The sequence below is a fragment of the Oncorhynchus tshawytscha genome, linkage group LG28 (assembly GCF_018296145.1).
Source record: "Oncorhynchus tshawytscha isolate Ot180627B linkage group LG28, Otsh_v2.0, whole genome shotgun sequence".
Taxonomy (NCBI): Eukaryota; Metazoa; Chordata; class Actinopteri; order Salmoniformes; family Salmonidae; genus Oncorhynchus; species Oncorhynchus tshawytscha.
In genome coordinates, this window is record NC_056456.1 from 1825609 (window position 1) to 1843128 (window position 17520).

The following is a 17520-nucleotide window of genomic DNA, read 5'->3' on the forward strand; positions in this document are numbered from 1 at the left end:
TAACCCGACTTGCCAAAACTATAGTTTGTTAACAAGACATTTGTGGAGTGGTTGAGAAACGAGTTTTAATTATTGATACTACCCTTCCCGGATCCGGGAGCGTAATCATCGACTGACACTAATTAGCATAACGCAACGGACATAAATATTACTAGAAAATATTCCTATTCATGAAAATCACAAGTGAAATATATTGAAACACAGCTTAGCCTTTTGTTAATCACCCTGTCATCTCAGATTTTCAAAATATGCTTTACAGACAAAGCAAGACAAGCATTTGTGTAAGTTTATCGATAGCCTAGCATAGCATTATGTCCAGCTAGCAGCAGGCAACTTGGTCACGAAAATCAGAAAAGCTATCAAATTAAATCGTTTACCTTTGATGAGCTTTGGATGTTTTCACTCACGAGACTCCCAGTTAGATAGCAAATGTTCCTTTTTTCCAAAAATATTATTTTTGTAGACGAAATAGCTCAGTTTGTTCTTCACGTTTGGCTGAGAAATCGACTGGAAATTGCGGTCACGAAAACGCAGAAAAATATTCCAAATTAGCTCCATAATATCGACAGAAACATGGCAAACGTTGTTTATAATCAATCCTCAAGGTGTTTTTCAAATATCTATTCGATAATATATCCACCGGGACAATTCATTTTTCAGTAGGAGCGAAAGGAAAAATGGCTACCTCTGTATTTTACGCGAGAATCACTCTGAGAGCCATCAGGTGACCACTTACACAATGTAGCTGCTTATGGGTATTCCTCAACATAAAGGCGTAAAACTATGTCACAATGCTGTAGACACCTTGGGGAATAGGTAGAAAAAGTAATCTGGTTGATAGCCCATTCACTGCTCAATAGGGACGCATCGGAACGCAGAGCTTTCAAAACATGAGTCACTTCCGGATTGGATTTTTCTCAGGCTTTCGCCTGCAATGTCAGTTCTGTTATACTCACAGACAATATTTTTACATTTTTGGAAACTTTAGAGTGTTTTCTATCCTAGGCTGTCAATTATTTGCATATTCTAGCATCTTGTCCTGACAAAATATCCCGTTTACTTTGGGAATGTTATTTTTCCAAAAATGAAAATACTGCCCCCTAGTCACAACAGGTTTTAATGACTCCAACCAAGTGTATGTAAACTTCCGACTTCAACTGTATTTACCTGGCTTATTTGATATTAATGGTTAACAATTGATATTTAACTTATAGTAAGACATTTCTGTCCTGCTAGTGTCTGTCTACACCAAGCTAATCTTGGTGTATGGTCACCAGAGATGGATTGAGCTGACAAATGGGTAAAAGACTACATTACAAGGACAAGAATGTGTTTTATTAGAGATAGCTTAGGAGTAGAACAATCCCTCATTGTCTCAACATCATCCTTGCATCTGGGAAACTAAGTCAGGGTGTGATTACATTAGTAACATTAGGTTACTCGGTCCAACACTCAAGGGATGGGGGTCGGCCAGCTTCCTTATTGCAATAATTAATAGATATTAAATTAAGATGATTGTCTGAAGAAGTGACCACATCTCTCTTATTACTGAATTTCCACGACACTTGTTAAAAGTTAATTTGTGGAATTTCTTTCCTTCTTAATGCATTTGAGCCAATCAGTTGTGTTGTGACAATGTCACGGCTGGCTGAAGGACTGGACCATGGTGCAGCATGGTAAGTGTACATTTTCTCTTTATTAAAAATGATGCCGACAAAACAAAGAACAAAACCAAATCGTGAACCTTTGGGCTATGCTCCCTGAACAAAGTCAAAGTCAACTTCCCACAAAACAGGTGGGGCAAAAGGGTACCGAAGTATGGTTCTCAATCAGAGACAACGATAGACAGCTGCCTCTGATTGAGAACCACACCCGGCCAAACACATAGAAATAGAAGATCATAGAACATAGAACATAGACTGCCCACCCAATTCACACCCTGACCAAAACAAAATAGACACATACAACGCTTTCTACGGTGACAGACAAGGTAGGGGTGGTGTACAGAAGATAGCCCTATTTGGTAAAATACCAAGTCCGTATCATGGCAAGAACAGCTCAAATAAGCAAAGAAAAATGACAGTCCTTCATTACTGTAAGACTTGAAGGTCAGTCAACCCGGAAATTTTTCAAGAACTTTTAAAGTTTCTTGAAGTGCAGTCGCAAGAACCATCAAGCGCTATAATGAAATTGGCTCCCGTGAGGATCGCCACAGGAAAGGAAGACCAAGAGTTACCTCTGCTGCAGAGGATATGTTCAGCCTCAGAAATTGCAGCCCAAATAAATGCTTCACAGAGTTCAGGTAACAGACACATCTCAACATCAACTGTTCAGAGGAGACTGGGTTAATCAGGCCATCATGGTCTAATTGCTGCAAAGAAACCACTGCTAAGATGAAGAGACTTGTTTGATTTGTTTAACACTTTTTTTGGTTACTACATTATTCCATATGTGTTATTTCAATAGTTTGATGTCTTCACTATTATTCTACAATGTAGATAATAGTGAAAATAACAAAAAACCCTTGAATAAGTAGGTGTGTCCAAACCTTTGACTGGTACTGTATATAGCAGAGTTGAAGAAACTGTTTGGAGTTTGGAGTTTGTAGAGAACCTAAATGACACATTAAGTAAGGGATAGATTCTACTGTGGACTAAAAGATGAATACATTCAGAAATGTTTGTTCACAGAATCAGATCTCACATTTGAAAAGGCTGTTGAAATTGCTGTGGCTATGGAAATGGTGACCAAAGATGCAATAGAGTTGCAAAGTAAAATAAATACTGACCTCTTCACAAACTTCCCTGCACAAGTTCACGCAGCAGACAGTGCCCCCGTGTGGCCGGAAAATACCACAGGTGTGACAGAGATGGTCACAAAGCAGAGGACTGCTGTTTCAAAGACGGAATTTGTCACAAATTCAATAGACGGGATCACATTCAAAGAGCATGCAGAGCAAAATGCAGTCACAACAGGAAAACTGAGAAAATGAAAGGGTCTGTGAATGCACTAGCAGAGAACAGTGGCAGTGATTCAGATCAACGGTTAATTGGTACAATGGAGTTAAACACAGTGACTTCTCCCAGCAGTAGCATAATATGGGTGACACCAGATATCGAAGGCACACCCCTGAGCACTTCAAGGCTATCAAGCTGAAGAAAACAAATGTGTTGCTGAAGACATACTCAGGAGACAGATTGAGCCCAATGGGGGCGTTGCAGGTCAGTGTGCGATATGGGGAGCAAACACAGCAGTTACAGCTGTATCTGATGCCTGGAACAGCCCACCATTCTAGCTGAACTGACGTGACTTGAAAATGCTCCACACTCCCTTGCCTAAAGAGAAAGGCACAGACCAAACATATACAACATTGTTTTCGCTGATCTGATGGGAACAGTAAAAGGCATCACAGCCAAACTCGTACTGAGAGGTAATGCATCCCCAATATTATGCAAAGCTAGATCGGTTCCATACTCCCTGAGACCAAAGGTGGAAGCGGAAATTGATTGGGATCCTGACAAAAGTGGACAGAAGCAAATGGGCTGCACCCATTGTTCCTATTGTAAAGAAAGACGGGTCTGTTAGAATGTGTGGGGACTTCAAGGTAACTGTGAATTCAATGTTCCGTGTGGACCAATGCCCCCTGCCACGTCTGGAGGACATCTTTGCTGCACTAGCTGGTGGTAAACACTTCAGTAAAAAAACAAGATAGCATTCTGTGGACATGCAATCGACCGCACAAAACACAGGACAAAATTGATGCAGTGGTACAGGCACCACGGCGACCGCAAAATGTGATAGAAGTGAGACCTTTCACTGGACTGACCAATTACTACAGGAGATTCCTCCCAAACCTTTCAGCAGCACTCCAGCCCCTCAATCAGCTCCTGCAAAAGAATATGACATATCAGTGGACAGAACAGTGTGAAAATGGAGGCAAAATGGCTCATCAAATCTGAACAGGTCCTGATGCATTACGACCCTGAACTGCCAGTGAAGTTGACTTGTGATGCGTCCCCGTATTGCTTAGGGGCTTTCAAACACACTGAAAGATGGGTCTGAGACGCCAGTTGCCTTTGCATCACAAACATTGAATAATGCACTGGCGCGAGTGTTGGGTGTCAATAACTTCCATGCATACTTATATGGGAAGCGTTTCACTCTGGTTTACGGATCACCAGCTGTTGTTTTCCATTTTAGTCCAAAAAAAGTAATTCCGGCAATGACAGGTTACAGCGATACGCCTTGTTTCATGGACAGGATGTGATGGTGCGATACTACAGAAAGGGAGGTTAAAGGACAAGAGGGACTGTACACGCACAAGCAGGGACCCAGAACTTACCAGATTCAAGTGAGCCCTGACATAATGTGGCGGCGTTACATTAACCAAATGCATTCCACGGAAAACAGCACAACAATCAAGAGAGAACAGGCAAAGAGAGATCCCGAGAGTGACACACGGAGAACTGTAGAGGACAGTGGGGCAGTACAGAGACCTTAGGCGTAAAGAATGTGTGGATGAATGTGCTGCTATAGTAGAAGCTATAATGGAGCAAGCACACACTGAGGATGTGCAGGAGCCTCCAGACAATCCAAGGCGCCACCAGACCGGCTGGACTTATAGACAAACAAAACCAAGACTGTTCAAGTTCAAATCAAAGATGCAAAATAACTACAGCAAGTTCTGGGAAATGTTTCAGTTGTGGTTTGGTAAAAATAACTCTGATTGTATAAGAGATGGGATGTTATGTCCTGATGTCCCCTTTAAGAACGGAGCACAGTGTTGCTCAATGTTATTCTTGTACTGACTAGCGTGAGTAAATGTGAAGCTCCAGCTGACTTACTTGTAATCAGAGTCTTTCTTATCGTATCCATTAGTAATAATCCCTGACGTTTTCTCATGCTCTGTCTCTTGTCTCTCTGCAGCAGACATAATGCGCAATACATGTGGAACATCAAATCACAATATCGAATCACAATACATATAGAATCGTGAGATCCTCAATGCATGTTGTATAGGCACCTAAGTATCGTTATAATATTTTATTGTGAGGTCCCTGGCAATTCCAGCCCTACTACCTATGTATGGCGTACATCTCGATCGAGCAAATTAAACATTGTTTTACAGAGGATTTACAGAGGATAAAAAAACAACACCATGGTCAAATTGTCATATTAACAAATGTCTTAACAGAGCTGGTATCAGGTAACTGTCTGCTCTAAGCATACCCACGGGTATAAACAGTCTTTAAAAGGCATTCAAAAATATATATAGCAGCATTTTCTGATTCAATGGAGGACATGACATTTCACAATTCAATAAAAATAAAGTTAAACAAAATGCCCAGTTTTTGTTCTCCTTTTCCCAACGTGCTTTCACATGCTGTAAACATTGCAAATATGCAAATATTCTGTACTGCTCGTGAACCATTGTCAACTCTCGTCACGCCAAGCATGTGTGTGTGTCCAAATAGACTGCTACTCTCTATGACTTTAAAAGATGAGAGAACTTGGGGTGTGTGTCCGTGGTTATTGGACAGAGGGACATGGAGTCAGAAACACAGTTTCCGTCTGTCCAGCCTATGCCTCAGAAGGCGACCTGTGTGAGGATCTCTCCTATCTTCTTCTGCCAGCCAGTGGAGGACCTGTTTGGACTCAGCACACCACAGCTCCCGGTGACACGGCTCAGTGTTCTCACAGTGCTTATGTACTTCCTCCTGCTGCCCCTACAGGAGACAGAGAGAGAGAGTAGAGGTGAGATACGCAAGAACACAGAGTCCGCCAAACACATGCAATTAAACTCAGCACATGCAAGCTCATTCTCATTTTCACACACCACACAAACACCACACACGCACACACATCACAAAGTCACCCACCTCGGTGCCGTGTTGCATCTCAAACTGTAGAAGAGGGCCCAGGTGTCTCCCAGGTCAACCTTCACTGTCCTCGGGAACCACTCTGGCCTTAGTAAGCTTACACTCGCTCCAGAACCCCCCCACACACACATGGGCTGTTTACTCATCAAATTCTGACTAAGATGTTGAGAGAGAAGAGATAGTGGGCATGTGTTGTACTGGTAGATTGAAAACAAGGAAGAAGGAAGGAGTTGGTAATAGTAAGGATCAGGGTTGGGGTCAACTCCATTTCCATTCCAGTCAATTCAGTTCCAATTCCAATTCTATCCAATGCTTCTCAATTAGGAAAATGTGGAATTGCTTCCTGAATTGACTGGAATTTAAATGGAATTGATCCCAACCCTGGTAAGGATAAAGCAAGGAGGAGTTTGTCCTACTGAAGGAATGAAAGCAGAGAGAGGGAGAGTTTGTCCTACTGAAGGAATGAAAGCAGAGAGAGGGAGAGTTTGTCCTACTGAAGGAATGAAAGCAGAGAGAGGGAGAGTTTGACCTACTGAAGGAATGAAAGCAGAGAGAGGGAGAGTTTGTCCTCCTGAAGGAATGAAAGCAGAGCGAGGGAGAGTTTGACCTACTGAAGAAATGAAAGCAGAGAGAGGGAGAGTTTGTCCTCCTGAAGGAATGAAAGCAGAGAGAGGGAGAGTTTGTCCTCCTGAAAGAATGAAAGCAGAGAGGGGGAGAGTTTGACCTACTGAGGTAGTACAAAAGGGGAAGGATGTCATAAGTATAACAGTGAAAAGTAGAGGCAAGAGAAGGAGAGATTTTGAGAGAGAAAAATAATGTGTGTCGTTCTTGGCAACGTCGAGCAGGATGTGTTCACACTTCATCAGAGCATCAACACTCTTCGTCTTCCTCTGTGGCAGGCCCTCAAAAAACACTGCCTCAGCCCACAATATACCTACCACACAGAGAGAGAGAGAGAGAGAGAGAATATGAATAAAATACAAACAACTTCAACCTTCTGATATCTGACGAAACTAAACAGAGCAGAGTTAGAGTAAACACAAAGGAATTCTGTTGAAGTTATTGTTCATTATATTCCCTTTATTTACATAACTTTGCCATAATTATTATTTTGGGTTGTCTGCTTACAAAGACTTATATATTAAAAAATACATTTCACTCAAACAGTGACCAAGGTAACTTGCATTAATACTGATTGAATCTAGCAGACTAAAATGACAGAGAATTGCTCTCCATAACATGTTACCTGCTGGGGCACTCCTGTAGGGCTTTAGCCATCAGTGTGTTGCCGATGTTCTTCAGCCATGTCCTGAACCCCAGTCTCACAAACTCCAACCTGACAACACACACATAGTCTGCTTGAAGGAGTATGTCCGTGGTTGCCATGGTGAGGTCACCTAAAGCTTAGTGATGAAAAAAACTAAACAAATCGATACAGTTATATTTTTTACAATATATCGTATAATGTTGACAATTTCACAGTAATACTTTTGCTCTGGTTGGCTGTACCTGCATAGCTTGTTCTCCATCTTCGTTATAAATAGTGAGCCAATTTGTTTTCAACACTTATTTCCATGACAGATCCAAAATCATTTTCTAAGGACTCTCTATTGTCTCTCTGCAGCAGACATATGGTGAGCAATATGTTTCCAACATCCAATGACAATACATGTAGAATCCTGAAAATCCCAATACGTCACATCGGCACCCAAGTATCGTGATAATATCGCATCGTGAGGTCCCTGGTAATTACCAGCCCTAGAGCTCTGTAAATATTGTACATATTTAACCTGTTAGTTCATATGCCTTTCAACTGTGATATACAGTACCAGTCAAACGTTTGAGCACACCTACTCAATCCAGGGTTTTCCTTTATTATTACAACTGTCTACATTGTAGAATAATAGTGAAGACATCAAAACTAGGAAATAACACATGGAGTAACCAAAAAAGTGTGAAATCAACATATATTTGAGATTCTTCAAAGTAGCTACTCTTTCCTTGCCTTGATAACAGCTTTGCACACTCTTGGCATTCTCTCTCCCGGAATGCATTTCAATTATCAGGTGTGCCTTTTTAAAAGTTAATTTGTGGAATTTCTTTCCTTCTTAATGCGTTTGAGCCAATCAGTTATGTTGTGACAAGGTAGGGGTGGTGTACAGAAGATAGCCCTATTTGGTAAAAAAAATAGATACGTATTATGGCAAGAACAGCTCAAATAAGCAAAAAGAAACAACAGTCCATTATTACTTTAAGACTTGAATGTCAGCCAGTACAGAACATTTCAAGAACTTTGAAAGTTTCTTCAAGTGCAGTCACAAAAACCATCAAGTGCTATGATGAAACTGGCTCTCATGAGGAGCGCCAGAGGAAAGGAAGACCCAGAGTTACCTCTAACGCAGAGGATAAGTTCATTAGAGAGTTAACAGCCTCAGAAATTGCAGCCCAAATAAATGCTTCACAGAGTTCAAGTAACAGACACACCTCAACATCAACTGTTCAGAGGAGATTGCGTGAATCAGGCCTTCATGGTCGAATTGCTGCAAAGAAACCACTACTAAAGGACACCAATAAGAAGAAGAGACTTGCTTGGGCCAAGAAACATGAGTAATTGACATTAGACCGGTGGAAATCTGTCCTTTGGATCCAACCGCTGTGTCTTCGTGAGAAGCAGAGTAGGTGAACAGATTATCTCTGCATGTGTGGTTCCCACAATGAAGCATGGGGGAGGAGGTGTGATGGTGTGGGTGTGCTTTGCTGATGACACTGTCAATGATTTGTTTAGAATTCAAGGCACACTTAACCAGCATGGCTACCACAGCACAGGTTTGCCCTTAGTGGGACTATCATTTGTTTTTCAACAAGACAATGACCCAACACACACCTCCAGTCTGTGTTAGGGTATTTGACAAAGAAGGAGAGTGATGGAGTGCTGCATCAGATTACCTGGCCTCCACAATCACCTGACCTCAACCCAACTGAAATGGTTTGGGTTTGGGTTGAGTTTGACCGTAGAGTTAAGGAAAAGCAACTAAGAAGTGCTCAGGATATGTGAGAACTCCTGCAAGACTGTTGGAAAAGCATTACAGGTGAATTGTTTTGAGGGAATGCCAAGAGTGTGCACTGCTGTCATCAAGGCGGCTACTTTAAAGAATCTCAAATATAATATATATATTTTCATCCATGGCTAATTTTGGAAAGGGCCAATGTTAGCCACCGAGCATTCAATGCTCCAGGCGACAACAATGTCATACTCTTTATGACTAGACCACATCAGATTGATACACATACAGAGACAGAGGGGCGCTGTTTCGCTGGCTCGGATGCTTTCTCCGATGACATATACTGTATTTAGCCTCTTGCGAATTGAAGGACAATTATGACAACACAAAGAATGACATATTTTCATTATAACATTTATTTGAATGAGTAAGTTAGTTTTATTTCATCCTTCCAGCAGACGATATAGTCCGGACAAAAGCCAGTTTATAGTTCTCAGGTTCTGAAGTTGCTGGCCAAACTGGCTAGTCATTAGTTCTATTGGGTTGTTTTTGACCTGATTGTTCATTCTATTCATTCTACAGTATTTACAATATTGCTATGCTAAACCAACCATTGGTATGTAACTAGCTATCAGTGGTAAAATGATGACGAGAGACGAGACAAGAACTTTAAGAAATAATGATTTAATAAATCATTTATACTAGGGTATGTGGCAGCATTCGGAATTTTGGAAGAAAAGCATGCCCAAATTAAATGGCCTGCTACTCGGGCCCAGGAGATATGATATGCATATAACTGGTATATTTGGATAGAAAACACTGTAAAGTTTCCAAAACTGTTAAAATAGTGTCTGTGAGTATAACAGAACTGATTTGGCAGGTGAAAATCTGAGAGAAATCCATTCAGGAATTAGTTTTTGTTTTTGTTTTGTATGTTTCTATTCAATGCCATTACAATATCCATTGACGTAGGACTCGATTTGCAGATCCTATGCCTTCCACTAGATGTCAACAGATGTCAGCTTGTAATTCTGATAAATGAGGGAGTAAGACCAGTCTGAATGAGTGGACCCTGACGTGTCACAAAGCTTTTTCATGCGCAATCCCAAGAGAGTGCATTTCTTGTTTACCTTTTATATTGACGATGTTATTGTCCGGTTGAAATAATATAGATGATTTAGGCTAAAAACAAGCTGAGGATTGAATATAAACATCGTTTGACATGTTTCTATGAACTTTACGGATACAATTTGGATGTTTTTGTCTGCCTGTTTTGACTGCGTTTGAGCCTGTGGATTACTGAAGAAAACGTGCGAACAAAACTGAGGTTTTTGGATATAAAGAGACTTTATTGAACAAAAGGAACATTCTGATTGCCACATGAAGATCATCAAAGGCAAGGGATTCATTTTATCTCTGTTTCTGAGTTTTATAACGCTTCTGCTTGGCTGGATACTGTCTGTAATAATTTGTCAACTGGGCTAGGTATGCTTTCGCCGAAAAGCATTTTAAAAATCTGACACCGTGGTTGGATTAACAAGAAGTTCATCTTTAAACCTATGTAAAATATGTTTTGTTTTCTGAATTTTTATAATGAGCATTTCTGTAATTGAATTTGGCGCTCTGCAATCTCACTGGATGTTGGACAGATGGGACGCTAGCGTCCCACATACCCTAGAGAGGTTAACAAAAATATAAACACAACATGTAAAGTGTTAGACCCATTATTCATGAGCTGAAATAAAAGATCCCAGAAATTTTCCACACAAACAAATAAGCTTATTTCTCTCATTTTGAGCACACAATTGTTTACGTCCCTGTTAGCATTTATCATTTGCCAAGATAACCCATCCACCTGACAGGTGTGGCATACTGTATCAAGAAGCTGTTTAAACAGCATGTCCCCACCTTGTGGGACAATAAGAGGCCACTCTAAAATGTGCAGTTTTACCACAGATGTCTCAAGTTTTGAGGGAGCGTGGAATTGAAATGCTGACTGCGGGAATGCCCAACATAGCTGTTGACAGAGAATTGAATGTTCATTTCTCTAACATAAGCCGCCTCCAACATCATTTTAGAGAATTTGGCAGTACATCCAACCAGCCTCACAACTGCACAGTAGTGTAAATTACTTCAGTAAAAATACTTGAAAGTACTACTTAAGTGCCCCCGAGTGAGTATTTCTCCTGTCTTATCCGGTGTCCTGTGTGAATTTAAGTATGCGCTCTCTAATTCGCTTTCTCTCTCTCTCTCTTTTCTCGGAGGACCTGAGCCCTAGGACCATGCCTCAGGACTACCTGGCCTGATGACTCCTTGTTGTCCCCAGTCCACCTGGTTGTGCTGCTGCTCCAGTTTCAACTGTTCTGCCTGCGGCTATGGAACCCTGACCTGTTTATTGGATGTACTACCTGTCACAGACCTGCTGTTTTCAACTCTCTAGAGACAGCAGGAGCAGTAGAGATACTCTGAATGATCGGCTATGAAAAGCCAACTGACATTTTTCCTGAGGTGCGGACTATGATTATTATTATTTGACCCTGCTTGTCATCTATGAACATTTAAACATCTTGGCCATGTTCTGTTGTAATCTCCACCCGGCATGGCCAGAAGAGGACTGGCCACCCCTCATAGCCTGGTTCCTCTCTAGGTTTCTTCCTAGATTCTGGACTTTCTAGGGAGTTTTTCCTAACCACTGTGTTTCAGCTGCAATGCTTGCTGTTTGGAGTTGTAGACTGGGTTTCTGTACAGAACTTTGTGACATCAGCTGATGTAAGAAGGGCTTTATCAATACATTTGCTTGATTGAGGATAAGGCACAGCATTTCAGTGCTAGAGGCATCACTACAGACCCTGGTTCGATCCCGGGCTGTATCACAACCAGCCGTGATCGGGAGTCTCATAGGGAGGCGCACAATTCGCCCAGCATAGTCCGGGTTAGGGTTTGGCCAGAGTAGGCCTTCATTGTAAAATAAGAATTTGTACTTAACTAACTTGCCTAGTTAAATTAAAAATACATTTAAAAAATAGTTTAATTTAGTTTTTGTCAACTTTTACTTTCCTACATTCCTAAAGAATATAATGTACTTTTCACTGCATACATTTTCCCTGACACCCAAAAAGTATTCATTACATTTTGAATGCTTGGCAGGGTAGGGACATTGTTAAATTCACACCCTTATTAAGAGAACATCCCTGGTCATCCCTACTGCCTCTGATCTGGCAGACTCAGTAAACACAAATGCTTCATTTGTAAATTGTGTCTGGCTATCCGTAAAAAAACAATAAACAAGGATTTAGAAATTATTTTCCCTTTTACGTTTGATACTTAAGTATAGTTTAGCAATTACATTTACTTTTGATACTTAAGAATATTTAAAATACTACTCAAGTAGTATTTTACTGGGTGACTTTCACTTTTACTTGAGTCATTTTCTATTAAGGTATCTTTACTTTTACTCAATTATGACAATTAGGTATTTTTCCCACCACTGCAACAACAGACCACGTGTAACCAAGCCAGGACCTCCACATCCGGCTTCTTCACCTGCGGGATCGTCTGAGCAGCTGAAATGACAGAACACTATGTGCATTTACCTCTGTTTCTAACATTCAGGAGGTGCTCATAGTTGACCCATGTTGCATTGGTTTGTGAGCTTGAGTGGCTGTACTAAAGCACTAGCCTATGTCAATCCCCCATAGTACAAAACTTACTAATAAATATTCCAAACATACTCTGGACAGTTTAGCTTAAAATGTTGATAAACTATTAGGCTATTTCTTCACGTTATAAGCACAGCAATGCGCACACGGCAGTAGGCTATACGCGTGAATGTTTCAAAATGTAATCAATTAGGGGGAAAACACTCAAAAGTGAAGGCAAATGCGATTATGCATGCAATGCATATTTATGGTGAAATGATCTTCCCCAAACTTGAAACTGCCTACAGTATGTATGTTAGGCTCTACAGTGGTTATAAAGCGGATTAATGTGCTTCATTTATAGGAATTATTTGGCCACTTTAGTTGTGATACAAACCTTAAGAAAACATATATACTATGGGCTAGGCTACATGAGGTGTGCAACTATGATTTGAAAAAGTCGCAACAACAGGCATGTGCTATTCCTTCCCTTACTGCACAAGCTGAGTATCATCAAGGAAAATGGTATCTACTTTGGTATAATTTAAAATATATTTTGATTTGTTTAACACTTTTTTGGTTCCTACTTGATTCCACGTGTGTTATTTCATAGTTTTGATGTCTTCACTATTATTCTACAATGTAGAAAATAGTAACAATAAAGAAAAACCCTTGAACGAGTGTGAAATTAGTGTGAAATTAGTTTTGACGTCAATTGGACCATTACCATTATCATGCAACTGGGAAAAAGATGTGTCAACTATGCACTTTAATAGCGAATGGAGGACGCTTTTCCTGTGGTTCATTTTCATGCCAGCCAAGTAGGTTATACTCCTGTTGTAAGGCAAAGCAATGTACTTAATATTAGCACAGTTGATAAATGGTAGACCCAGTCTACAGAAAGCTGATGGGATCCTCCTCTTTTTAATAGAGGCCATCAAAACTCTCTGCATTTGCATTGACTATAGAAATGTTGCACAACATGAACTCATGGGCTCTCATGAAGTGTTTGATTAGATTTTACATTACATTTGCATTGATGTCAGAGTGATTAGAGGGACAATAGAGTGCTATTTTGAACAACAGTTAAACATTTAACTAATATAAGACAAAGGAAGATTCCAAATGTAGTCGATGGGCAGAGCTCAAAGAAGTAGGCCAGTGTTTTTGAAAGATGGGCCCAGATTTCAGATTGCCGCATAAAAGAACGCAGTGAGCAAAGTGAAGCTGTGTCATTTGTGGTATTTCCAACACAGGTGTGGAGGGTCACCTCCACCTTGTGAGAATAATCAAAGTGAACTGCCTGGATAGCTACCCAGGTAGTTCTCTGCAAAGTCAATATGCTCAATGATCTCCTCTTTCCCCAGATTCTCTTTTAATTCTCTCAGTTTGGAGTATTGGTGTCGAATGTTGTACACGTTTTTCCACAACTACTCTTTCAATCTTTTGCAGAAGTCCTCCAGTAGAATCTGCAGTGTGCCACACACCTTTTCTTTTACTGTCAAATATACAGTGAACTTCTCCATGTTTACCTCTTTGTTTGTATTCTCCCTCTCTTCAGCTTTGTTTTTCCACTCAAACCACCAGCATCAAAGACAGATGTTTGAAACTCTTTTGCTTGGCAAAGGGAGCACTCTGTGTACATGCACTCTTTCTCCAGTTTCTCACAGCACAAAGACTCAGTAAGGTTCTCAATGTTGCTGTAGCTGATCACTTTGTGATACTGCAGTTTGTCCGCCATGAAATGGAGGTTGGCGTGGGTTTTGCAGAGGCATGTGTCCCTATCCTGGACTGTTGGCATGACAACCCAAAAAGGATGTATTTTGCAGAATTCATAGTAGGACATTTTTATCTGAGAATATTCCCTCTAACTTCTGACAAAGTTTCCGAATTTGCCATTCAAGAAACATTTCTGCTTTTTCTTTTTGTTTCTCATTAGGATGTTATTTTTCTATGTTGTTGCTCTACAGTTGTCATCACGTTCATAGAATCTTGTCACGCCCTGACCTTAGAGAGCCTTTTATTCTCTAATTTCAAATCAAATCACATTTTATTTGTCACATACACATGGTTAGCAGATGTTAGTGCGAGTGTAGCGAAATGCTTGTGCTTCTAGTTCCGACAATGCAGTAATAACCAACGAGTAATCTGGCCTCTCTGGCCTTCTCTCCCCCTGGTTGTAGGCCTCTCTGGCCTACTCTCCCCCTCCTCTCCCCCTGGCTGTAGGCCTCCCTGGCCTTCTCTCCCCTTCTCTCCCCCTGGTTGTAGGCCTCCCTGGCCTTCTCGTTGTGCTCAGACTGCTCCTCCTTAGTGTTTCAGAGCCTCGGTATATGCTTTGATGTTCCCCAACACCCAGCCTCACTTCATAAACACCAACATAGGGACAAACACACACACACACTTTACATTCACTTTTCATCTTAGTCATGACATTAGAACACTCATCCTCAGAAAAAACATTTCATTATGAATAAAAGCATGCAAAGAAATAACATTAAAAAAGTAGGCAGTGTAAAGACAACCATTTTTAAAAAGTAATTAACCTTTCTTGCACGGAACCCCTCGACAACAATCCGCTGAAAAGGCAGCGCGTGAAATGCCAAAATATCTTTTAGAAATATGTAACTTTCACACATTAACAAGTCCATTACAGCAAATGAAAGATAAAAATCTTAATCTACCCATCGTGTCCGATTTCAAAAATGCTTTACAGCTAAAGCACAACATATGAATATGTTAGGTCATAGCCAAGTCGACAAAACACACAGCCATTTTTTCCAGCCAAAGATAGGAGTCACAATAAGCAGAAATATAGATCAAATTAATCACTAACCTTTGATGATCTTCATCAGATGACACTCATAGGACATCATGTTACACAAGACATGTATGTTTTGTTCGATAATGTGCATATTTATATCCAAAATCTCAGTTTACATTGGCGCGTTACGTGCAGTAATGTTTTGATTCCAAAACATCTGGTGATTTTGTTATTCACAGAATTAAAGATAGACTTCTCCTTAATGAAACCGCTGTGCCAGATTTCAAAAAAACTTTACGGAGAAAGCATAATCTGAGAACCACGCTCAAAGCCCAATCCATCCAGAGAAATATCAATTTTGGAGTCAACAGAAGTTAGAAATAACACCATAAATATTCCCTTACCTTTGATGATCTTCATCAGAAGGCACTCCCAGGAATCCCAGTTCAACAATATTTACTGATTTGTTCCATAAAGTTCCATCATTTATGTCCAAATATCCACTTGTTGTTAGCGTGTTCAGCCCACTAATCCATCTTCATGAGGCGTGAGCATTTCATCCAGACAAAAACTTGAAAAGTTCCATTACAATCCTTTACAAACATGTCAAACGATGTATGGAATCAATCGTTAGGATGTTTTTAACATGAAACATCAATAATATTCCAACCGGAGAATTCCTCTGTCTTCAGAAAAGGCACTGGAACACGAGGTAATTCTGTCGGGAACGCGCGTCATGAGACCAAGGCTCTCTGCCAGACCACTGACTCAGAGGTCTCATGAGCCCCTCCTTTATAGTAGAATCCTCATTCAAGTTTCAAAAGACGGTTGACATCTAGTGGAAGCCATAGGAAGTGCAACCTCATCCATATCTCAATGTGTAGGCCAAGCTTTGAAAAACTACAAACCTCAGATGTCCCACTTCCTGGTTGGATTTTTCTCAGGTTTTCGCCAGCCATATGAGTTCTGTTATACTCACAGACATCATTCAAACAGTTTTAGAAACTTCAGAGTGTTTTCTATCCATTACTACTAATAGTATGCATATATTAGCATCTGGGACAGAGTAGGAGGAAGATGACTAAGGGCACGCTATTCATCCAAAAGTGAAAATACTGCCCCCTATACCAAAAAGGTTAATGGCATGTTTCAAAGTTGCAAGTGCTAACATCCTCAGGCATAGACTCAGTCCTTGACAGTTTCTGCTGACTACAGAAGCGAATCTCGGTTTTTCTTGCCAAACAAGGGCATTGATCGATTTCCTGGTAACAGACAGCACTATGGTGGTTTCCTATCTAGTTATGAATCTAGCAAGCCTGGGCATGGGTGTATGGAGAAGACTGCTACTGTATAACGCCCCATTAACTTCATATAATACTTCCTCTCTGAGGTCAGGTCCATCTCACCCTTACCAATTCCTGCTGTTCTGCCTGACTAAGAGGCAACCGCTACACACCTAACACAGCCACCAGCTTCCAGATTGAAATGGACCTTTTATAGTAAATTACTGAGAAAACTGTGTACGTGGTTATAGGCCTACAGTATATTATTTATATCTCCCAGTGGGCCCTGCTGACAAGCCAAATTATCCCCTTGGGGCCCTCAATCTCTTCTTTAACTCCCCACCGCCACTGATGTTGTGCAAACTAAGATGGACGACTAAGGGGACTCGCTCTGATTAACCTTGCTGTATCAATAGTGGAGTCTTGGCTAAGGCTAACAGTTAAAGGTTATAGTTACATACAGTGGAGTAGCAGGACATCCCCCCCCCCCACTCAACTCAAATCCCTGTCATCTCTCACACATGTGAATATGCACACACCCTCTTTTATATCTTCCATCACACCCACCCAACCACATCCACACCCAACCACATCCACACCCAACCCAACCACATCCACCCACACTCACCCTGGAAGTAGGAGCACTGCTACATCCTTGGCCAGTAGCCGACGGGTTTCATTTTCATTATTCTCAGACTCTAGCTTCACAGCAGCCAACCATATCTCCTCACTGTTAGGATTAGCCTGGACACAAAGGGAGAAAGGTGTTTTGCTTGTATCAAATCTTGGTTTGCACTTTGCTGTGTACCCTATTGTTAAGAAAGAAAGATAACATTGGAATAAGCATGTTTACATCCACCCACACTCACCCTGGAAGTAGGAGCAATCCTGGCCATTGTTTCATTTTCATTATTCTCAGACTCTAGCTTCACCATATCTCCTCAAGCCTGGCCAAAG

At 40.9% G+C, this 17520-nt stretch overlaps 1 long non-coding RNA gene across 2 annotated transcripts; it reads right to left on the bottom strand.

The window, feature by feature from the left end:
• Positions 1-2520: 2520 nt before the first annotated feature.
• On the bottom strand, positions 2521-17507 carry LOC112226533. Of its 2 annotated transcripts, XR_006080213.1 has the most exons (5): positions 17496-17507; positions 17192-17289; positions 7126-7215; positions 5880-6813; positions 2521-5726 (listed from the first exon to the last, which is right to left on the bottom strand). It is a non-coding gene; the product is annotated as an uncharacterized LOC112226533 (long non-coding RNA). The 2 variants fall into 2 exon arrangements; XR_006080214.1 differs by lacking the exon at positions 17496-17507 and having other exon boundaries at positions 17192-17312.
• Between the last annotated feature and the right edge of the window lie 13 nt (positions 17508-17520).